Raw genomic sequence first — 25,891 nt, 5'->3', positions numbered from 1 at the left:
TGTATTTGCACGCTGCTTGGTAAGCATTTCCACTCTCACATAGTGCCATAAAGCTAAAGTATATTTTCCAAAGATATCACAGGTCACAACAGCAACTTCCGAAGAGCCCAATAAAAGTGAAACATATTCCAGCACACACATCAGAGGCCATATAGTCTTCCCTGGAGAAAGGTTGGCTGCAGATGTTATTTTATTTCACAACCCATTTTCTTCAGCTGCAGAGCTCGGAGCAGACAATTCAAAAGCTAAATAGCCCTTGTCTAATGGTTATGTCAGTCATACACAGAAGCAGAGCTGCTCATTATCATGGTAAATCGCTGCGTTTAATGCCATTGGTTCAGCCGAGCATTTGATGCATGTTATGGATTTAGACAATGCATTAAGTAATGGTGAAGGGAATCAACAAGCAGAATAGTCAATGTCTGCGCCACATCACCCAATGGAAGCACTGGGTATATCGGAATAGCCAATATGTCTACACACAGTGCAATACACAGAAGGCAGCTGCACACACTCCGCACAATACTGCATGTTGGTTTTTCCCGAGACAATATTGTATTTCTGATATTACTAGGAATGGCTCACTTTAGGCACCCGACACATTAGGCTAAAGTTATTCACTATCGATAATATAAAATATACAAAAAATGTCTGGTTGGGTAGAGTTTAACAATCATCTTTGGAGCAGACTGATGACCCCTTCCTCATCTGGAAAGTCATCAGCAGTGTTTAAAATGGGTATTAGATAGTTGCACGTGTTCTTCAAGAAGGTCTGTGGTTCATACTCTAAAAGCTTGATGGTCCTTCATCCAGTGTTGTGGAGCCAATTGGCCAATGTAGACTACAAAGTGTATGGTTGTGTTTGTGTAACGATCATTCATCGGACTTATGTCGTTGAACAGTTATCCCAGCCATCACAAGTACCGCCACACCTTGGGCGTACCGGTACACCTACCAACGCATGCTTAGAGTGGCAAATTCAAAAGAATGCATGTTACTCCTATTCACGATGAATATGCCAAATCTGTAGTCAACGTCCGCTGGAGATGTTCTTCGCAGCTAATGAGATTTTGAAGCATATGATCTACAAAGATGCTACTGCAATACAAAGTGCATTTTCCATCCAGAACAACCAGATGGAAAATCTAACCTTAAGACCAAGTCCACTCGAGCAAATGAAATTCTTCTGCGTTTCATCCAGACAACTCAGATTTTCAGCCATACTGTTATCCATGCGGCATCCCTACATCAACATTTTAAAATGTACATGATCAAGTACAGTTTACCAGGTTAATAATGACAATGTATCTCAAAAATCGGATGAAATACAGATGATACGTATTGCATCAGTTTTTAATTTTTTTTGTCCACCAACAGACTTGAATAAACAAAGTCTCATCCGAAATATGTTAGAAGAGTAGTTAATGATAATGGATTCTTATTCAAGACAACTTAGTTAAGCAGCTGTCTGCCAGAAAGGACACAGAACAATAGCTTGCTGGAAATGAAGGCTACACATTCATCCCTGAGGCCTACACAATCAGTATGTCACTGGATGACTGCCACTCAACCTACATTGGTTCTTTCTCTGTAGGAGGAATGTTTTCTTTATTTCATAAACAAAAAATATCCAAGAGAAATCCATGACAAGTCTCTCCAGCTCTAAAATCCATCAAAGCTGGTCATTTGTGAAAGTCTGTCTTTTGATCATTGGAGGAGATCTAGTCCAAGCTGCATATAAAGTTTTTGTCAAAGTAGAGACTGCAAACAAATATTTGGCTACAAAAGAGGAAAATGACTCCTGATCTCAGAAGAGTCAGACCCTTGGGCACCAAAATAGGCAAGTGACAGATTCAAACAATACAGGACACATACCATGCTGTATTAACCTGCACACGGATAGGGTAAGACTTGACAAAAAAGGATGGCTTCCGATAAGAAGCAATTACATTGTTTACTCTTTACTAAGAAGACCAAATACTCTGTGATGGCTTCATAAATGTACACAAAAAACAGACTGATGGACTTTTCTATACATAGGAGTATACCATTATGGACCCCAATGCGGTGAGCCAGGCCATGCGGACATCCCAATGTAGGAGGTGAAACATGCATAGTGTCACTCATACTGCCTAGGAATTCTAGGAAGGCTATGTGATGCTAGGATCAAAGAAGTGTTTTCCATCTCATTTACTGGTAGATAAAGTTAATGAGTGACACCGGTACAGAGGTTCTTTAACTGTTGAGGAAAAAGTAGTTTCCCTTTTGACTTATCCAGTAAAGCTTCAATAAATGTGCTCCACTTTACACTTGACCCAAATATTCAGTCAGTGCTGTAGCCAATCACTCAGTTCAGCAGGTTTGCCTATGTAATCTGCAGGAGTTTCTGAGCTCATTGATTGGCTGCAGTGGTAATCCTGCAATGGTGAAGCACCAGCTCACCTGCAGCAGCAGGGAGTCAGCACTGGCGCAGAGGAGTACAAGTATCTGGTTTTATTTTATCTTATAAGAAATGTTTAAAAGTGTAAAACCTAACACTGATCTGTTTTTATAGTTAATGCAAATGTCACTTTTACACAATAAAAACGTACTATCTTTTGACCTCAGCGCACTGCTTAGATGACAACTGGAAGCCATGAGACGGGCAGTCCAGCCCTATAAAGCATTGATGTTTGCATGGATGGTCCGGCGATGATACAGAAAGAGGTTGAGGCCAGCGTCTTAACACGCTCTAATTAAGACTGATTATTTATTTATGTATTTTCTTGGCTTGCGAACTGACGTCTTTCCAAAAGCGTGCTGTTTGTACTGAGCAAAATGTAAAATACAGTTAAGTGCCAAAATGGAGTGATAGCCACACGTGCCTGCACTCCATTCATGGTCTGTGGAACTCCTTGAGCCTAAGTAGAAACCTTAGCTGTCTCCAGCAGAAACAAGTAAAATATGCAGCAGTAAAGATGTTAGCAACAGCGTAAAGGCCAAATTGTGATGGCTAGGAGACTGAGTCAAAGCATTTGCAGACAGCAGGTCTTGAGGGTGTTTTTGCTATGCTGTATTTAGTACCTGTCAAAGTTTTGCCTAAAGAAGGCAAGCTGGTGAACCAACAAAGGGTCAAGGGCACCCCAAGCTCATTAATTCATATGAGAAGTAAATTCTATTCTGTCTGGTCTGATTTGCATAAATACCGTACTACAAATCGATGAGAAAGTGAACTCTGGCTATAAAGGTGCAATACAGCTCGTTATATAGGGGACTGCTTAGCTACCAGCTGGTAACACTATATACAGCTCTGGCAAACATTAAGAGACCCTTCACAGTTTTATAAAAATCAGCTTCTCTACAGGTCTGACAGCCATTCCATTCTAGTGTCAGTTGAATTCCAACCAGAGTACACCTCATTCTACTTAATGTGCTTCTGATTAGGTGATTACCTGAATCAAATCTTTAACAAAGGAAAGTATAAAAAACAGGGCTGTGGAGTCGGTAAGCCACAGTTGCGACTCCGACTCCTGGATTTTATCAGGCTCCGACTCCGGCTCCTTCATAAATGGCCAATTCATAACAACAAATTTACTGTTGTAAAATATTAAACATCGTGCTTATTCAGTTTCTCACCATCATATAAGTAATCAGACCACTTAGAGCAAAAACTACATTTATTAGAATACAATTAGAATATAGCAAATAACTTTTATAAACTTTTCTAAACTGTAAGTAAATATGCAATAAACACTTTTATGCAGTTAATAAGAAGAAATCTATAAATTAGTCCTCAGAAAAAGTATTGCCTCTGTCAGATCCTCCTTCATGGATGCCCTCAAATCTGATCTAATTATTTTGAGAGCAGAGAACAACCTCTCTACACTAACTTGTGTTGGTGGCAAAGCAGTAACCACTCGGGCAACATCTCTGACAATGTCAGGATACAGAGGAATCGCTTGTTGCACTGTTATTTTTGATGAACGGTCAAATTTCTCAATTTCTTTTAGTGCACATGAAAAATTCTGCTGAAATGTACTGGCTGTGTTCCTTGATGGGGATGACTCTTCTTCTATGCGGGAATGCTTTGCACGGTCCTTGTGATCCAAATATTTTTCGAAATTAAATTCTTCATCAGTTGATGATGAGGGTGAAGATGTGGCAGGACGACCAAATTCTTCTTGTTCCTCCTGACTGTTCTGCAACCCTTTCATCCTTACTGCTATTTCAAACAGAGCTTCTTTTCCTTTACTTAGCTGTTGATCATCTAGAAGAATCCGATGCATTGGGTCTACATAAACAGCTGCCAAAAGAATGTTATTTTGTAATAGTAGCTCCTCTCTCCGTTTCATTGATGTAGCAATGCCACTTGCAATTAACCCTCCTCTTTGGGACAGGCGAAACATCAGGTTCTTCCACTCCTTTAAGAAAATACCTGGAGTTAAGTTCTCTGCTTGTAATTTTTTAGTCACTGTAAATGGGTGCTCTAGCAATTTTTCCAGCTCAGTCACCTGATTCCACTGACTTTCATTTAGCGTCAGTTGAGGGTTAGCCATGTCTACAAGAAAGGTTTTCAGTTCAACCAAGCGCTGAATCATTAAGTACTGCCCCATCGTGTGGCTTGATCAACAATTGCCCCTTTTCCAGCACGTCTCTTCAAAATTGAGTCAACTTTAGGGATTCTGGCAACAGTAGCCAATTTTCTCACCTTGCCAATCAGTGCAGCAGCATGTCCTTCTTGCAGACTGTCTCTTATAGCCAGCTGTAGCGTATGCACAACACAGCGCATGTGATGAATGAAAGAACATATTGACACAGTTATTGACACAGTTTCAACAAGATCATCTAAACTATCATGTTGCTGTTCATCTGAAGCAACTTCAGTTTGCTCCTCAGTTACAATACTGTGTTCCTCTATTTCAAACATTTCTGTGTCTGTGGACCCAGAATGTTCTTCTAGCTGCTGGTCACCATCATTACTCTCATTCATTAGCTTAATAGTACTTATCATATTTGAAGCATTGTCAGTTACGACATAAAGAACTTGCTCTTTTTTAAGTTCATAGTCTTGCAGAACCTTTTCCACCAAGACCTGGAGAAACTCACTGGTGTGATGAGCTTTGGTGTCTTTTACTGCCAATGTCTTGGTAACTATTTCATTTTTGTCACAAACAAATTGAACTATTTTGCCATCAATGTCCGCTCTGTGACGTGTGCAAGCATCCATTTTAAGAAACAGAAAGCGTCCCTTGAGAGTTTTTTTAAGTTCTTCCTTTTGTTTAAAAGCTTCTTCGATTACTAATTTTCTAATACCCTCTCTCTCTCCAGAGAAACACCAAGCTTGCGGGCCATTTCCCCATTCAGACACACAAAAGCTGGTCGTGAAAATAATGAAATAGGCACACTATCCTTTACAACAAGCTCTATGATCTGTTTTTTAAATGTATCTACTGTCATTGTCACTAACTTTGTCACTGACAAAATATCTTGCAACTGATGGCTGCAAAGTTCTCTGCTCCTTTGTTTGGCTGGAAGAGCTGGGCACTGGTTCATTGGTTTGGATGCAGTCTTTCTCATCCACTGCTTTCAGTACTTCTGGATGAAAGCGCTGTAAATGTCTCTTTAGATTAGAAGCTCTGGTAGGAGCATTTTTATCTTTGCCTGAATATGCACTCATCTTGGCTTCACAGCATTTGTTTTCGTCTGGATCATTTGTCATACACTGACAGACATAATGTTTTCTATCTTGAGTGATGGTGAAATGTTCAAATACAGCTGATTTAATGTGATGCTTCTTTGACATTCTCAGGTTTTTAATTCTGCATTCACAATCCAAATGACAATTGTTTTTCCTAAAAACAATTGTACAAAATTATTGCCAGGTCGTACAACTGATATAGTGGTCAGTAATACTGTTATTATTCCTCATGTACTCACAGTTAACTGATGCAAAGTTTGTTGAAAGGATAATACTTCTTACAGTCTTCCTCTTCTGAGTAGCAGGCAGCTGTGAGATGCTTGGAAGACGCACACCTAGTATGATCTAGTCTAGAGGAGGAGCTTTACTACTAAGAATTTGCAACACATTTTCACTTTCAGTTTCATACATTGTAAGTAGGGGGGTTGGGGCAGCATGAGGTTAACCAAGTATAAGAATAGATAAGGGCAGTGGAGAACAGTGACACAAAAGTAGTAAGAAATGTCTCTATCTCCAGCAGAACTGCTTATCACTGTTGTTCATAGTTTGATAGAACATATATATTTGAGTAACATTTATAAAATTCATATGAAAGTTCAATTATGAAATATTAATACATTTTTTTTTAAAGCTGGAGTCGGAGTCGGTACATTTCTACCGACTCCAACCAAAACTAACTCCGACTCCACGACTCCGACTCCACAGCCCTGATAAAAAAACCCGCTGTGGTGTTCACAATCCTCTTGCAATAGGACAAGCTGGATGGCAACACAAGTGCTAGTAATATCTCAAAAGTAATAGGAATGAAAAAATAACTTTTAACCATGCCAAGGAGATGAAAAGAAAAGTCTTGAGTGAGGAAAAGAAGGGCTCAATTCTGGCTTTACTAGCAGAGGGATACAGTGAGCGTCATGTTGCCTCCATCCTTAAAATTTCTAAGACGGAAGTCCGTTACAACAAGGCCAAGCAAAAGACATTGGGGATAACAAAGCTACAGACCGGAAGAGAGCGAAAACGAGACTCTACTGACCGAGATGACAGTCATCTTATTTGAATGTCACTCAGCATCCGCAGGATGACATCAAGTGACCTACAAAAGGAATGGCATATGGCAGCTGGGGTGACGTGCACAGCAAGAACAATTTATAACAGGCTCCTAGAGGCAGGGCTCAAGTCATGTAAGGCTAGAAAAAAGCCTTTAATCAATGAGAGGCAAAGGAGAGCCAGGCTGAAGTTTGCCAAAGACTATAAGGATTGGACCATAGAGGACTGGAGTAAGGTAATCTTCTCTGATGAGTCTAATTTTCAGCTTTGCCCAACAATTGGTCATCTAAAGGTTAGACGGAGAACTGGAGAGGCATACAAGCCACAGTGTCTTGCACCCACTGTGAAATTTGGTGGAGGATCGGTGATGATCTGGGGATGCTTTAACAAGGCTGGAATTGGACAGGTTAATCTTTGCAAAAAACGTATGAATCAAGCCACATAAAAGGTTATCCTGGAAAAAACCAGTTGATTTCTTCTGCTCAGGCAATGTTCCCCAACTCTGAGGACTGGTTTGTCCAGCAGGACAATGCGCCTTGCCACACAGCTAGGTCAGTCAATGTGTGGATGAAGGACCACCACATCAAATCCCTGTCATGGGCAGCTCAATCTCCAGACCTGAACAGCATTGAAAACCTCTGGAATGTAAACAAGAAGAAGATGGATAGTCACAAGCCATCAACAAAGAAGAACTGCTTACATTTGTGTACCAGGAGTGGCATAAGGTCTCCCAAAAGCAGTGTGAAAAGTATGCCAAGATGCATGAAAGCTGTGATTGAAAATCACGGTTATTCCACAAAATATTAATTTCTGAACTCTTCCAGAGTTAAAACATTAGTATTTTTGTTCCTAAATGATTATGAACTTGTTTTCTTTGCATTATTTGAGGTCTGCAAGCACTGCATTTTTTTTTTTTTGCTATTTTGACCATTTCTCATTTTCTGAAAATAAATAAAAATTGTTAGCAGTTTATAGAATAAAAGAGCAATTTACATTTTACTCAAAAATATACCCATAAAGAGAAAAATCAGACAAACTGAAAATTTTGCAGTGGTCTCTTAATTTTTGCCAGAGCTGTATAGTCACCTCTGTCCAAGGATGAAACCTCCTATATGGGCACAAGAGGATAAGAAAACGGTGGTCAATTCAGATGAATCATGTTTGTTACTCATTGTAAATGGCCAGAGCCATGTGCATTGCTTACCTGGGTAATCGATGGTACAAGGAGGAGGACCACGGGAAAAGGAGGCACAAGAGCCTCCATACAATATGCAGGCAGAGAAAAAGCCACTGTAGGCCATATTGTACCATTTTACACTATACAGACCATGGAGCATAAGAAAAGTACTTTATCCTCTTAAAGAGATTACAGATTTGAGCATTTTCTCCAGACCGGTTCTGAAATCTCGTGAAGTGCAACAGATGTCGATCTTCATAACAGATAAACAGAAGCTGTTGTTTCTCCCCTCACCCTGTCAACTTAATGATTCAAGAAAACGCAGTAAAGAACAGATCTTTCTGCTATGGTGGAGACAACATACATTCTTCACCATCTCAGAAGAACATGTACAAGTAAAAACAAAGCATACCAGGCCCATGACTCACACCAGGCATATCCAATTACACCACTCACAGAACCCCGAGAGGCGCTCATTTTTTTCCCATGGTAGGCGTATGGAAAGAGTTGAGGTTTTTATACTGTAAATCACACACAATGTAGAGGTAACAGAGGGATCAACTTCAGAAACACAGACCTCACATGATCTCATGTGTTTGTGGGATTCTGACATTCAGCACAATCACACATTTAGCTGGTTTTGACGGTATACATCACAAGAGAAAACAGGAAAGTATCACAACTTTAAAACCGAACTCAACCGAAAGCACTGAAACCAACTTATTCACAATACTTCTGAATATATGTCTCTTCCCTATAAAGGAACATAAATCCTGGATTGAAGAAATATTGATATTCATGAGTTTTGATCAGCAGTTTTACACAATCACTAATGAATATTCCACTTCTAACACAAACACTCATAATATTTCCTAGGAATAGATGTCCATTATTTTTTACAACATCGTTTAAGATTTTTTTGTTTCCCCTAAATGCTGTATTAGTTACAATACAAACTTATCACTCAGATCATTACAAATAAAAAGTTCAACTTCACGCAAAAAGTTTGTCAAACCCTACCCAAATGAAGATAGAGCTTTTTTGTGGATTAAAGTCGAATATCTATAGCCATTCAAGGGTACACCCCAAGTGTAACCATTTATACCACCTACTGGTCTTGTGATACCCAAAAAGTATCAGGTAGTGGGGTCTTTGGTTGCCTTCAATTCTCCTGAAATACTTTAGAACAAAATCCAAAGCAGACGGCTTTACTGACTTCCATGAAATTGGCCGTACAGTGCACACAATGGGGAAATTAGATAGTGAACCCCAACTTCAACATGGGTGGATATAAACAGTTAGGAGTACATGGGCATGGAAATTCTTAGCGCTCCACAACTAGTGTGACTTATCTTTGTGTAGGATTTAGAGGTAGATTCATCAAGACTGGCGTAGCGCACACTCATGCTACAATAGTCTTGTTGAAGAATAAGGCACTGAATCCATTAAAAGACACACACTACTCAATGAATTTGATGCATCTTTTGAGTAATGCGAGTCTCTGTATGCCGATTCAGAAACAATACTCCAGTCATTGAGTGGAGTAGCATTTCTAAGGTACAAAATGACAGCGCTTTTGAGATATTGGATGAGTGTGATCATGTTCCATCCCGACTCCTCCCTCAGCTCCACTCATTTTGGCGGAGCGGATTCAAACTGGACTGAAAGCGAAATGTTGCTACATTTTTGCAAGCTTAAAAGTGTAAAAGCTTCGATCCATTGGCCCCGACAGATTTGCTCCAAAGTATATGGCTCCAATTCATCATTTACTTTTTTGGTCACTTTTATTTGTCTGACGGCGTTCGTTCTCTTTTTTGTCTGTGGGCACGCAAGTGATATTAAATATGTCATGTGAGCACCATCAGTTGGCATCTACACTGCTGGAACGGCATTGGTCCTGGAGGTATGTATAGGCGCTTTTTAGCTTATATTAGGAGTGGTTTCTTTTAAGAAGGGGTTGCCCAAATAGTGGATAAATCGAATAACAAAAAAAATAATTGCAAGGCAAACACTACATTTTTTTCATGGCCTTTTTCTTTGTCTTGCCTTAAGTCCCAGAATCTCCCAGGTCAGGAAGCAGAAGACTGAGCAAAGAGAACTGTTTAAAACACACTTTAAAGAGAAAAAAAATAAAAATCTGGTCAATGTCCCATCTAATCTGTAGAATTACATTTGAGAAACATTTTAGGAAAAACAACTTGCTTTTGTGTTGAAATCTACGTGAAGCTGGATGCAATGTGCACTATTACACTTACACGTGTGGCTGATTTTATGGTAATTTAGACAGCTGCAATTACACGTTTCTCAAGTTAGCATTAATAATAATCCCACATTCTGCTAAAACAAACCAAGCTAGAGCACATCTGCCGGCGAGCGCAGACTCATTAACAATGACGGCAGCTAAAAAGCGCTGCTGAAAAGACTTGGAGTAGACAAATTGCCACTTTAAGTTCATATTTGTGGAAGCCTTTGTTTGGGCCTTACAAATGTATCATTACCAGAAATAATGCCTTTTTAACCCCTACATCAGGCTTTAATTACACGCCTGGTGTTGGTTTTCATTCATGCATAATGACTTTATGGTAAACTAAGGAGCAATGCAAATCAAATGTATTCGGCATTTAAGATGAAAACGCGCTGTGGAGACACAACAGAGGACTGCGACCAGAGAGGAATCTCAAAGATAAAGGTCTTTCAGAGATGCAGGATCGGATCGAAGTGTGGTTACAGGCAATTTGGTAAGGATATTAGTTATAATAATGCAATAATCGATAATAAAGTAATGACACTCAATATACAAAACAACCAGTCCCCTTTGTAGACCTGGGCAAAGAAAGGTACATAAATCATCCCATAAAGTGCCACTTAAAAAGATGCTAGTGAGCTTTCTAAACAACGATGTACATTATTAATTACATACAATAGTGGCCCAGTAGGTAGCCTGCTGAGAGTACCTCCAGTAATCAACAAGAGACATCTTATAGGTGATATCTGATAGGCCCGGGTCTCAGAGCAGAGATCCATATTGATCTCCAAAAAGGGAGTCCACCATTACGGCCAGCATCCAACTACCAGCGAGTTGGAGAGTAGGCGGTAGTGCATGCACCGAGTCTCTCCATTCATTGCTGTAGGAGCACCGAATACAGCCGAGACTATATGATTTGCGATATTCAGAACCGTTCTAGCACTTAAAGTCATGTGCCACCACCACTCTTTTCACGTCTGGTCAGTCGTTGGTTAGCACCAGGGATCACAAGAATCCCGCTTTGGAGAAACACGTGTCCCAGAGGAGGTGTGTGGGGGTGGGCAGAATCTATTTGACATTTATGGAGAGAGAAAAAAGTGCAACAAGCATGGTTGTGAAGCAAGATTTATAGACACAGAGCAAGAAATGCTTAAAAATGTGGTTTTAAATCAAGGATAACTAATCACAGACCCCCATGGGCCCCACCAAATTATGCTTGCCAGCACAAAGAATTTTAAAAAGCTCATGGGTTATCTAATATGAATCAAATCTGACACGGTCGACGTGTTCACGGATTTTGTGTAAAATCATTTACGGTTAAGGAGAGCGTTATCATTAATATTTAACCTCTCTCAAACTGAAGAAAATACATTTTTCAAGGCTTCTATCCATTCAGACAGACATGTAGAAGAAGATCACAAAGGAAAGTTTAGTTTGTTTGTGTGTACGTATTTATTTTTGCAAGTCAAAAGTCAGAGTGAATGGTAATTTTATATTTCCACTTGCTTGGCGGTCTTCATACCTGCCACCCCAATGGCGAGAGCCATGCAAATGTTCTCTTTGATGGCACCCAATCTAGCCAAATAGCGAGGGCCTCTAGGATGAGATGTGTCAGCCATCAGCCACTCAACAAATATAGGGCTCGTACACATGACCATAGTTTCGGTACAAGTGCTGTTTGTGGGAAAAAAAAAAAAAACTGTAAGACCAATATTATTCAATGGAGCAGTGCAGATGAGCGATTTTTATCACTGACAGACTCGGTCTGAAAAAAAATTGGCAGCATGCACCAGCTTCTTCCGTAAATCAGATAAGACTTACCCACACAATTCTGTGGGTGCAACAACAACAAAAAAAAAGTATGTTCTATGGGGCCACAGTATAGCAACTGTTTTTTACGGATACATTGCAAAACTGTAAATAGTCTTGTAAATGAATAATAATTGCTTCTGTAAAAAACAGATTGCACATTGTTGACAAGTGAGAAAAAAAAAAAAACACCACTTTTCTGGATGAAACGCTTACCTTTTTTTATATGCTCATGTGAGCCTACCCTTAGGGCGGGAATCCTATTAGCTAAAATGGCTTTAATAAAGTCCCTTTAATAAAATACGTTATATATTAAAATACTGTGCCATTTGTAATATAAAAAAATCTTTAGTCCTTGAGAAAAATTTATGACGATGTCCTGCTCAAGTAGCCGCAGTATGCATTCCCCTTTTCAGAGTCTGTGCAGCATGCGTTCCCCTTTTCAGAGAGTCTGTGCGCTGCATGCGTTCCCCTTTTCAGAGTCTGTGTGCGGCATCCGCTCCCCTTTTCAGAGTCTGTGTGCAGCATGAGATCCCCTTTTCAGAGTCTGTGCGGCATGCGTTCCCCTATTCAGAGTCTGTGCGGCATCCGCTCCCCTTTTCAGAGTCTGTGCGGCATCCGCTCCCCTTTTCAGAGTCTGTGCGGCATCCGCTCCCCTTTTCAGAGTCTGTGCGGCATCCGCTCCCCTTTTCAGAGTCTGTGCGGCATCCGCTCCCCTTTTCAGAGTCTGTGCGGCATCCGCTCCCCTTTTCAGAGTCTGTGCGGCATCCGCTCCCCTTTTCAGAGTCTGTGCGGCATCCGCTCCCCTTTTCAGAGTCTGTGCGGCATCCGCTCCCCTTTTCAGAGTCTGTGCGGCATCCGCTCCCCTTTTCAGAGTCTGTGCGGCATCCGCTCCCCTTTTCAGAGTCTGTGCGGCATCCGCTCCCCTTTTCAGAGTCTGTGCGGCATCCGCTCCCCTTTTCAGAGTCTGTGCGGCATCCGCTCCCCTTTTCAGAGTCTGTGCGGCATCCGCTCCCCTTTTCAGAGTCTGTGCGGCATCCGCTCCCCTTTTCAGAGTCTGTGCGGCATCCGCTCCCCTTTTCAGAGTCTGTGCGGCATCCGCTCCCCTTTTCAGAGTCTGTGCGGCATCCGCTCCCCTTTTCAGAGTCTGTGCGGCATCCGCTCCCCTTTTCAGAGTCTGTGCGGCATCCGCTCCCCTTTTCAGAGTCTGTGCGGCATCCGCTCCCCTTTTCAGAGTCTGTGCGGCATCCGCTCCCCTTTTCAGAGTCTGTGCGGCATCCGCTCCCCTTTTCAGAGTCTGTGCGGCATCCGCTCCCCTTTTCAGAGTCTGTGCCGCATCCGCTCCCCTTTTCAGAGTCTGTGCGGCATCCGCTCCCCTTTTCAGAGTCTGTGCCGCATCCGCTCCCCTTTTCAGAGTCTGTGCGGCATCCGCTCCCCTTTTCAGAGTCTGTGCGGCATCCGCTCCCCTTTTCAGAGTCTGTGCGGCATCCGCTCCCCTTTTCAGAGTCTGTGCGGCATCCGCTCCCCTTTTCAGAGTCTGTGCGGCATCCGCTCCCCTTTTCAGAGTCTGTGCGGCATCCGCTCCCCTTTTCAGAGTCTGTGCGGCATCCGCTCCCCTTTTCAGAGTCTGTGCGGCATCCGCTCCCCTTTTCAGAGTCTGTGCGGCATCCGCTCCCCTTTTCAGAGTCTGTGCGGCATCCGCTCCCCTTTTCAGAGTCTGTGCGGCATCCGCTCCCCTTTTCAGAGTCTGTGCGGCATCCGCTCCCCTTTTCAGAGTCTGTGCGGCATCCGCTCCCCTTTTCAGAGTCTGTGCGGCATCCGCTCCCCTTTTCAGAGTCTGTGCGGCATCCGCTCCCCTTTTCAGAGTCTGTGCGGCATCCGCTCCCCTTTTCAGAGTCTGTGCGGCATCCGCTCCCCTTTTCAGAGTCTGTGCGGCATCCGCTCCCCTTTTCAGAGTCTGTGCGGCATCCGCTCCCCTTTTCAGAGTCTGTGCGGCATCCGCTCCCCTTTTCAGAGTCTGTGCGGCATCCGCTCCCCTTTTCAGAGTCTGTGCCGCATCCGCTCCCCTTTTCAGAGTCTGTGCCGCATCCGCTCCCCTTTTCAGAGTCTGTGCCGCATCCGCTCCCCTTTTCAGAGTCTGTGCGGCATCCGCTCCCCTTTTCAGAGTCTGTGCGGCATCCGCTCCCCTTTTCAGAGTCTGTGCGGCATCCGCTCCCCTTTTCAGAGTCTGTGCGGCATCCGCTCCCCTTTTCAGAGTCTGTGCGGCATCCGCTCCCCTTTTCAGAGTCTGTGCGGCATCCGCTCCCCTTTTCAGAGTCTGTGCGGCATCCGCTCCCCTTTTCAGAGTCTGTGCGGCATCCGCTCCCCTTTTCAGAGTCTGTGCGGCATCCGCTCCCCTTTTCAGAGTCTGTGCGGCATCCGCTCCCCTTTTCAGAGTCTGTGCGGCATCCGCTCCCCTTTTCAGAGTCTGTGCGGCATCCGCTCCCCTTTTCAGAGTCTGTGCGGCATCCGCTCCCCTTTTCAGAGTCTGTGCGCAGCATGCGTTCCCATTTTCAGAGTCTGTGCGCAGCATGCGTTCCCATTTTCAGAGTCTGTGCAGCATGCATTCCCATTTTCAGAGTCTGTGCAGCATGCATTCCCATTTTCAGAGTCTGTGCAGCATGCATTCCCATTTTCAGAGTCTGTGCAGCATGCATTCCCATTTTCAGAGTCTGTGCAGCATGCATTCCCCTTTGCAGAGTCTGTGCAGCATGCATTCCCCTTTGCAGAGTCTGTGTGGCATCCGCTCCCCTTTTCAGAGTCTGTGCAGCACGTGTTCATATTTTTTCTAATGAGCAATACATGCTCAATTTATCACTGACTTTTATGGGCTCTATTAAAGGGAATCTGTCACCCCATTTTTGCTCTATGAGCTGCTGCCACCACCATCAGGGGCTTATCTACAGCATTCTGTAATGCTGTAGATAAGCCCCTGATGTAACCTGAAAGATAAGAAAAACAAGTTAGATTATACTCTCCGGGGGGCATGGTCCGGTGCGGTGGGTGTCGCGTTCTGGTCCGGCACCTCCCATCTTCTAGCGATGACGTCCTCCTTCCTACTTCTGCCTCGCCTCCTGCACTGGCGTACTTTATCTGCTCTATTGAAGACAGAGTAAAGTACTAAAGTGCGCAGGCGGTCCGGCGCCTGCGCACTGCACTCTGCCATCAACAGGGCAGATAAGGTACGCCCTGTTGATGGCAAAGAGGACAAAGAGGACGTCATCGCTAGAAGATGGGAGGCAACGGACTGGACTGCGACACCCATCGGACTGGACCGGACCCGACCCCCGGGTGAGTATAATCTAACTCGTTTTTCCTATATTTCAGGTTACATCGGGGGCTTATCTACAGCATTACAGAATGCTGTAGATAAGCCCCTGATGGCGGTGGCCGCAGGTCATAGGGCTAAAATGGGGTGACAGATTCCCTTTAAAGTCAATAAAGCCCACTGAAGTCTGCAGACATGGGTGAGCATGTGCAGTAATAAGCAGTTACCATGCACACACTTGGCAGGCTTCATAGATAACTATAGGCTCTGCTGATTTCACTGGAAATCTATTAAAATCTGAGCACGTGCAAAAAGGGCCAAAAAAAATGCGCAAAATTTTCCCTAGGTGTTAAAGATATTTCTGTAACTCCAAACAGAAAAAAATCATTTTAATAAACTGCAAAGTACAAAGAAACCCTACTACTGGAAAAAAGAAGAAGTGGCTGGGTAGAAAGGCAAAATGAGCAATTGTAAATACAGAGTACTATATAATATGATGGTTCCAATGTATAAAGAGGATACAGAAAACTTTGATGTCCCCTTTGATGGCAGAGCTATATGGGGACTGTTTGTTGTCACTGTTAAGATTAGAACTCAAACTGGGATAGTAAATGAAGCACAAAAGTACTAATAGAAGGATATGATGTAACCTCAATGTCAGGCTACATTGAGGAAGAAAATTATGTGGAGACAAATGTATTGATCTGTGCTGGTTCTAGGGCCAGAAAGAGAGCTCAGTGTGGTTTGTAACAGCTATAAGCACAGGAATGTAGGAGAATATTGGCACTGTGACTGCCTGCTGTTTTCTGGTAACTTTGCAATTGCTTTTCCCCAGGGCGCAGAGATACAAACTTTAGGGAAAATGAAAGTGCTCAGCTCACACCACACTAAAAGGTAAATCAAAGTCAGGAGTTAGAAGTGCCTGAAACTTAAAAGGGGGTTTCTATCCAATTACGTTTTTGGCCTGAAACTTAAGGGGATTTCTACCCCATTTGTCTATTTTTTTTTTTTTTTTATTACAAATACCTGACATTGACATAAAACAACAAAAGGAGTAATACTTTACAAATCCCTAGGTGAACCCTGCTCCCCCCCTCCGATTAGCCGCATTTACCCATTAACACGTCGGCACATGGTGGATATTACCTTTGTCGTTATTATATTTACCTGGTCTGCCTCCAGGGTGGTAATTTGGGCATTGAGATAAATTTGTAGGGAAGGGAGTTGCCATACTGCAGTGTATTTTTGTTTTTGAATCCAACAATATCCTTCCTAAAACTCGCTTTATATACACAACATTTTTCTGCCCCTTATTTTTGCCCAGCGTCCCCTACAGTATTACTGCTTTATATTATGTGCTTTTTTTTACATTGTGTTTATTATTTACCTTTAATAAAATTTAAATATTTAATATCAGTGGATCTCTTCTTTTTCCCATATTTATGTCCATATGGGTTTTTGTCATTTTACTAATTACAGTACTATAGGATGCTGCAATCACACTGTAACCTTTTACCTTCCATCTCACAAGCTATCTAGGCCAGGGACAATATCATATGATACGAGTCTTGCTCGTACAGTCTGTGCTGGCATCTTGCTCGTACAGTCTGTGCTGGCATCCTGCTCTGTAGCTGCGGGCTCAGTATGGCATCCAGGAGCAGGTGTTCACGCTGCAACACTGCATCTGTATTCTGTCTGCCACCTTTCAGAGTGTTACTAAAGACAATGTTACACTGCAAGAAAATGAAATGGCTTCCTATTATCCAATCTCACATTGAAAAGAAGAACAAAGCGCTCCTTTCCCTAAAAGTGATTGGAAACAAATCCGTGTTATCTGTGCATAAGCGATGTACAAAACACAGCTTAAGTGTAAAGGATGTTCCTGGGCTAAAAAATAAAAAGCCCCAATTATTCTATACGCAAGCGCAATCCTCCTGCATAAACTGTGTGCACCTTGTAACTGCTGCCACAATGCGTACCAATAATACATGGCATGACAAGACACTACAAATAAATTAGTACATCCATAACAACCATACGGGAGATTCACTTACGGTATATGTTAACTACATGGAAAGGTTTGCTGTTATGATTGGGTCACCGAGGAGGAAAGCAAGACCAAGCTAAGCCACAGAAAACCAGAGAGGTTGGTAACTAAGCGGATTGCAAACCCCTGATCCTATCCACACAACTAGCAGTAGCCGTGGAGTGTACCTACGATGATCCTAGATGCCTCGGCACAGCCGGAGAACTAACTAAGCCTAAAGCAAGAAAGGGGAAATCTGAAATGCCCCAGAGCAGACCCCAAAGGAATAGATAGCCCCCAAACATATATTGTCGGTGAGACAAGATGAAAACACAAACGCAGGTAGGAAAATAGACTGAGCAAACGATGGGGCCCACACTAACTAGACAGGAAAGGAAAGACACTGTCTGCAATCACACAAAAAACCCTGCAAAAAATGCCCAACACGTCTGATAGAAAAATACTGAAGTCACTAGACTTCGCCCACTATATCAGCACTCTGGTATATTCTGAAAGCAGGGCAAAAAGAGGCCAGTCTATTAAGGGACAAAAACAAACTGGCACATGCAGTAACATAAGGATGGAAATTCAGCACAGCCCCAGCCGGGGCTGGCTGAACACACAAAACTGAAATAGACAAAACCAGATCAAATGTGAACAATAGCAAAAGAACACTTAGCTGAGCATGCAGGGACTGAGCTGGAAACCAAGACCTCAGGAGGCAGGAAAAAATCACCAGCAGGGATAGAGGAAGTCGGCTGTCTTAAACCCAGCCAGAAACTCCAGATCTCCAGTCATCCTCCACATTATCAGGTGGCAGGCCTCTGTTAATTAGATCAGCTCCATTACCTCCAGTAACCACCAGAGGGAGCCCGGAAAGAGAACTCGCGACCCCTCTGTCAATATGACCAGCTCCACTACCTTCACTAGTAACCAGAGGTAGGCCAGAAAGCGAATTCACAACAGTTTGCTTTATTTCAACACCACCTATTCGAAAGATAGATAAACGTGCGTACAGAACATCAATGCCCAAAGATTACAGTACTTGCGTTTATCCCTATTCGTCATCAATGAATTTAAAAAAGACATGCTTTTATTATGCCCAAGGCCATATGTGAAATCCATATTACCTGCACCCGAAAAACGGTGGCACGTGGCAGGACATGGAGTGTCTAGGGTAACCTCATGTGTATGAGACCACAGTTGGGATAATGAAGAGTTGCTTCAGCACTGGTAATATTTAATTGCCTTCTCCCAGGACATTTTATAACCAGTGACTAGAAACGAACACGTTCAAACGGTCTAAAATAAATATCTACGAAAACATAGAAAGTCTATATCCGTTGTCCATGTAGGGATTAACCCAAAAGAAAGGGAGAAGAGAAGCTGTAGGCATCAAATCATGCATCAATCTGTATCACAAGTAACTCTTCAGCTTCCTCATACACAATAGATGTCTGCTGGCCAATGGTTCGGCAGATTACTCGGCCAATAGTCATCTCTCCAGACTCCTCCATAGACAAAAGCGCTAGATCTGCAGATCTTGGTCTCAAGAGCTGCTGTCAGAATCCTCTGGCGATGGCTTACCTCACCTAAAACAAAAAGAGCAGAAGGCCAATATGGGCCAATACAGATCCTTTTCTCTCTGACATAATTTGTTGGGGGGGAGTCATGAAGTCCTCATACACAAGACTATCGGATGAGCCCGTTAACGGCGCGCTTGGACGTTAGTCTAACATGTAGGGGGGCCTTAAATAAATACAAACTAAATGAATGGCAGATCACAGAAACTTACACTAAGGGGTAGACGGCCATAGATTCTCTCATCCAAGAGAATTGGGACGATTATGCAAATGACAAACTCTGATCAGAGTGTTATCAGATTCTCTCGAATGAGGTAATCGGAGAACGCTGCCAGGAGATGATGTTCTCCACTTCTCCATTGTGTCAGTGTGTGGAAATCAGTCTGCATTCAGATGTCATGGCCGAGTGCGACCGAGTATCGGATCAAGCTTTGGCACGGAGTGATTTTTTTCCCTCGGCAAGAGTCTATCCAGGAAAAAAAAAAAATGGAAATGTGCACGTCCCCACAGACTAACAATGGTCCAGTAGCAAACCAATTTTTTTATTGGATCACACACGGACCAATAAAACTGTTGTCTGCATGAGCCCTAACGCTGTAGTTGCATGGTAAGAGTGTCGTATTGCGATTTCATATCTAATGATTTCAAAGAGTATCACACTGTGACGAACATGTGTCCAAATTTATTTGATGTTATGGTGCTGATCTCAAGTTGCCTGTGACTCTCTTTCCATAGACTATGGCTACCAAGCGACAGATACTTTTTTTTTCAAAGCAAAATCACAACTCTAAATTAGTGTCATGACATCAAGTCACAGACAAGTTGTACAAACCTTTTTGATAGTTGTCCGAGAACCGTTTTGTAGCTCCAGCCTTAACGAAGGCTCAATTGTTTGCAAAATATTAATCAGAAACACATTACCAACCTCTGACTCTGAGGACCTTATGTGCTAGGCAAGCTGCAGGATGAGCTACTGAATGCACGGTACTGGGCAGTACTAGACGTTGGCACACATCTGGATGCCAACGCATGTGGCCACAGAACTCATGGGTTAAAATCCTCTTTTGTTAATCTAGAGGATTAAGCATAAGAAGGATAATATTAAAGGGAAAACTAAGATGGGACAAATCAGTGGATTGTAGGGAAATCCTTATCACAATGAATTTTCATGCACATTCTGTTGCACATTTTCCTTATTACAAAAGAACATTCTCCAGCTTATGCTAGAAGTGCTGCAGACTTTCTTCATTCGATGTAACGTGGTAAGAAACTCTCCATCACTTACAATTAGCATACACTCACTGGCCACTTTATTAGGTACACCTGTCCAACTGTGTGTTAAGACTTAATGTCTAATCAGCCAATCACATGGCGGCAACTCAGTGCATTTAGGCATGTAGACATGGTCAAGACAATCTCCTGCAGTTCAAACCGAGCATCAGTATGGGGAAGAAAGGTGATTTGAGTGCCTTTGAACGTGGCATGATTGTTGGTGCCAGAAGGGCTGGTCTGAGTATTTCAGAAACTGCTGATCTACTGGGATTTTCACGCACAACCATCTCTAGGGTTTACAGAGAATGGTCCGAAAAAGAAAAAAAATCCAGTGAGCGGCAGTTCTGTGGCCGGAAATTCCTTGTTGATGCCAGAGGAGAATGGGCATACTGGTTCGAGCTGATAGAAAGGCAACAGTGACTCAAATTGCCACCCGTTACAACCAAGGTAGGCAGAAGAGCATCTCTGAACGCACAGTGCGTCGAACTTTGAGGCAGATGGGCTACAGCAGCAGAAGACCACACTGGGTACCACTCCTCTCAGCTAAGAACAGGCATCTGATGGCTACTTTCAGCAGGATAATGCGCCATGTCATAAAGCTCGAATCATCTCAGATTGGTTTCTTGAACATGACAATGAGTTCACTGTACTCAAATGGCCTCCTCAGTCACCAGATCTCAATCCAATAGAGCATCTTTGGGATGTGGTGGAACGGGAGATTCGCATCAGGGATGTGCAGCCGACAAATCTGCGCCAACTGTGTGATGCCATCATGTCAATATGGTCCAAAATCTCTGAGGAATGCTTCCAGCACCTTGTTGAATCTCTGCCACGAAGAATTGAGGCAGTTCTGAAGGCAAAAGGGGGTCCAACCCGTTACTAGCATGGTGTACCTAATAAAGTGGCCAGTGAGTGTACTTCTGGAGTGGAAACCTCCATTAAACTATGTACCAATTTCACAATGTTTGAGCTCAAACATTTTAATCACCCTGACTTCTGCTGGTCCGCAAAGGAAAAAAAAAAAAAGATATAAGAATTAGAGATTATGATATAGGGCAGACCAGGGCAAAGTCCGGCCCACGGGCCACATCCGGCCCTCTGGCTGTCTCAGTCCGGCCCGCGTACCGAAACAGCTGTGGGGCTGCAAACCTGGGTCCACGGGACGCACGGTGGGAAGGCTGTATACGGTCATTCACTATATGGGGAGGCTGTGTGGGGCTCATGCCGCCTGTGGGGGAGGCTGTGTGGGGCTCATGCCGCCTATGGGGGAGGCTGTGTGGGGCTCATGCCGCCTATGGGGGAGGCTGTGTGGGGCTCATGCCGCCTATGGGGGAGGCTGTGTGGTGCTCATGCCGCCTATGGGGGAGGCTGTGTGGGGCTCATGCCGCCTATGGGGGAGGCTGTGTGGGGCTCATGCCGCCTATGGGGGAGGCTGTGTGGGGCTCATGCCGCCTATGGGGGAGGCTGTGTGGGGCTCATGCCGCCTATGGGGGAGGCTGTGTGGGGCTCATGCCGCCTATGGGGGAGGCTGTGTGGGGCTCATGCCGCCTATGGGGGAGGCTGTGTGGGGCTCATGCCGCCTATGGGGGAGGCTGTGTGGGGCTCATGCCGCCTATGGGGGAGGCTGTGTGGGGCTCATGCCGCATATGGGGGAGGCTGTGTGGGGCTCATGCCGCATATGGGGGAGGCTGTGTGGGGCTCATGCTGTATAAGGGGCTGTGGGGGGGTTTAAAGATATATATGGTGGTGTCAGCATACTTAATTCTGCTCAACATTAAGTGACACAATATTAATAAATTAATATGGAGTAGAATTAATTTAAAGTTATTGGTTCGGCCCTCCACAACAGTCATTGTGTCTCATGTAGCCCATCGGGAAAATTAATTGCCCACCCCTGGTATAGGGCGAACCCAGAGAAACAGAGAGAGAGCGTGAGAGAGAGACACAGATTTTTTTCTTTTGGTAGCAGTTTGGGAATCCATTATTTTCAATGGGGTTCGAGTTCTGGTGGAAGTTTGGGTACTGTTCTAGTACCCAAACCGAACTTTTTAAAAAGTTCGGGTCAGGTACCAGAACCCAAACTTTCACCGGTCCTCCTATCCTTGATAATGAATCAGACAACATACTTTATAATTATTCAACACAGGATTCTGTTAAAAAATAAACATGCAAATATAAAGCCAAAAATTGCATCATAAATATTACTCGGTCATTAAAAAAGTGATTTTTAACATAATGCAGAAAATACAGCAGGAACCAATGGATGCACCCAGTCTCTAATACTGATGCTGTGCCACATGCAGGCAAAGCTTTCCAAGGTTAGCAGCCTGAGAAATATTTGGAATTCCCTATGAGCCTGTACACAGAGAGATCACTTTTCACCAGGCATTATTACATGCCATGTGCATACATACAGGCATACGGCAGCATGAATCAGACCTTTATCCAATGAAAGTGAAAGACATTAAAACGCTGCACCCTACCTTTACACTTTACGGAGATACATTGCTGTGACTCCAGAAACTAGGGCAACCACCCTCTGGCATTTTTACAACCAGTAAGTAATAATCAGAAACCAAGAAAATTCCTTAGCACAGCAAGAAGTCATCCTTTTATTTCCCATTTAATCCTCCTTAGCTGGGAAGACTAAACTATACACCTTTACCTTCCCCCATGTCTTCAGGAGGCCGCACAATATGCATGATATCACAACTTTTCTGCTAAATTCCATCCCAAGAAGAGGATCATGGATAATCTTTTCCCACACGATGGGTATTTTTAGTTACTTTACTGTATATTGAAATGTTTTGCTGGGAAACACAAACGTTAAAAAAAGGGAACAAGAAAGTGTTGAGTTGTCAGTTTAGCGAAAACAAACAAGTAAATTCCCCAAAATATCCACTCCTGTGGCAAAGACACACCATGATTACTCGGCCATGTGACCCTTATTTACCACATCTTACAACTGTGTAAAGGGAGCAAAAGGCAAAGGGGACAGAATATTTTCCCTTGACCTCCGCCCTCCCAGAAGCTTGATTTCCAAACATGAAACCAGACACAGAAGAGCTGACTTCTCTGTTCTGCCTCTGGCAACACAGATTGAATGAGAACTGGGAAATGGCATCACTCACACTCCGCGTGAAGAACATGGACAGTCAGTCACATACCTCTTGTGATTTAATCCATGGCCACGTCCAGGAAAACAAACAATAGGACAGAACAAAAAGAAAACAAGAACACATCTGAAAGGACCGGCGAGACAGCGAGGGAAGAAGCTGGCGGTCCCACAAAACCAGGGTCTGGAGAAACTGAAAGTTCCTGGGAGAGAATGAAGGAGAAAAGACCGGCTGCTCAGAATACCAGATGTGTCACAACAAGTTCTGGGTGGAGAATGCTGAGGAGACATGAGTGATCGGCAGCATGCTGGAGCAGACTGCAGGAAGGACTTTCACACTTCCCAGGCTTCAATTCTACTGGGAGCCAATCAGAGGAAAAACAAGTAGATGAGTAAGTCTGGGCATTAACCCATTCATCAGGAGCATACTAGGGACACAACACATTAACAGAAACCAGGGTGACAGGGTGCTTACCAGGCACACGGCACATTACACACACAGGCGTACACTAACCGAAAACAGGGTGCTTACCAGGCACACGACACATTACACACACAGGCGTACACTAACCGAAAACAGGGTGCATACCAGGCACACGGCACATTACACACACAGGCGTACACTAACCGAAAACAGGGTGCTTACCAGGCACACGGCACATTATACACACAGGCGTACACTAACCGAAAACAGGGTGCTTACCAGGCACACGGCACATTACACACACAGGCGCACACTAACCGAAAACAGGGTGCATACCAGGCACACGACACATTACACACACAGGCGTACACTAACCGAAAACAGGGTGCTTACCAGGCACACGGCACATTACACACACAGGCGTACACTAACCGAAAACAGGGTGCTTACCAGGCACACGGCACATTATACACACAGGCGTACACTAACCGAAAACAGGGTGCTTACCAGGCACACGGCACATTACACACACAGGCGCACACTAACCGAAAACAGGGTGCTTACCAGGCACACGGCACATTACACACACAGGCGCACACTAACCGAAAACAGGGTGCATACCAGGCACACGGCACATTACACACACAGGCGCACACTAACCGAAAACAGGGTGCATACCAGGCACACGACACATTACACACACAGGCGTACACTAACCGAAAACAGGGTGCATACCAGGCACACGACACATTACACACACAGGCGTACACTAACCGAAAACAGGGTGCTTACCAGGCACACGGCACATTACACACACAGGCGTACACTAACCGAAAACAGGGTGCATACCAGGCACACGACACATTACACACACAGGCGCACACTAACCGAAAACAGGGTGCATACCAGGCACACGACACATTATACACACAGGCGCACACTAACCGAAAACAGGGTGCATACCAGGCACACGACACATTACACACACAGGCGCACACTAACCGAAAACAGGGTGCATACCAGGCACACGACACATTACACACACAGGCGTACACTAACTGAAAACAGGGTGCTTACCAGGCACACGGCACATTACACACACAGGCGCACACTAACCGAAAACAGGGTGCATACCAGGCACATGGCACATTATACACACAGGCGTACTCTAACCGAAAACAGGGTGCATACCAGGCACACGGCACATTACACACACAGGCGCACACTAACCGAAAACAGTGAGCTCTTACCAGGCACACGGCACATTATACACACAGGCGCACACTAACCGAAAACAGGGTGCATACCAGGCACACGACACATTACACACACAGGCGTACACTAACCGAAAACAGGGTGCATACCAGGCACACGGCACATTACACACACAGGCGCACACTAACCGAAAACAGGGTGCATACCAGGCACACGACACATTACACACACAGGCGTACACTAACTGAAAACAGGGTGCTTACCAGGCACACGGCACATTACACACACAGGCGCACACTAACCGAAAACAGGGTGCATACCAGGCACATGGCACATTATACACACAGGCGTACTCTAACCGAAAACAGGGTGCTTACCAGGCACACGGCACATTACACACACAGGCGCACACTAACCGAAAACAGGGTGCATACCAGGCACACGACACATTATACACACAGGCGCACACTAACCGAAAACAGGGTGCATACCAGGCACACGACACATTACACACACAGGCGTACACTAACCGAAAACAGGGTGCATACCAGGCACACGGCACATTACACACACAGGCGCACACTAACCGAAAACAGGGTGCTTACCAGGCACACGGCACATTACACACACAGGCGCACACTAACCGAAAACAGGGTGCATACCAGGCACACGACACATTATACACACAGGCGCACACTAACCGAAAACAGGGTGCATACCAGGCACACGACACATTACACACACAGGCGCACACTAACCGAAAACAGGGTGCATACCAGGCACACGACACATTACACACACAGGCGTACACTAACTGAAAACAGGGTGCTTACCAGGCACACGGCACATTACACACACAGGCGCACACTAACCGAAAACAGGGTGCATACCAGGCACATGGCACATTATACACACAGGCGTACTCTAACCGAAAACAGGGTGCATACCAGGCACACGGCACATTACACACACAGGCGCACACTAACCGAAAACAGAG

The 25,891-nt window shown here is 44.2% G+C and overlaps 1 protein-coding gene across 2 annotated transcripts in view; it reads right to left on the bottom strand.

Annotated features, from left to right (window-relative positions):
* The window catches only part of PLXNB2 (plexin B2), a 295,006-nt gene that overhangs the window by 151,258 nt on the left and 117,857 nt on the right, over positions 1-25,891 (bottom strand). The window contains exon 1 of one of the 2 annotated variants that reach the window (XM_073573428.1): positions 23,308-23,384. The exons of the other annotated variant lie outside the window; for it this stretch is intronic. The gene's annotated coding sequence lies outside the window, so the exon portion shown is untranslated. Of the gene's footprint in view, positions 1-23,307; positions 23,385-25,891 lie in introns of those variants that run through there. 2 annotated transcript variants of the gene reach the window in all.

This window comes from Dendrobates tinctorius, unplaced genomic scaffold, assembly GCF_039654945.1.
Source record: "Dendrobates tinctorius isolate UK_male_01 unplaced genomic scaffold, ASM3965494v1 ptg000035l, whole genome shotgun sequence".
Lineage (NCBI taxonomy): Eukaryota > Metazoa > Chordata > Amphibia > Anura > Dendrobatidae > Dendrobates > Dendrobates tinctorius.
This window is presented reverse-complemented; position numbering and strand designations above follow the sequence as displayed.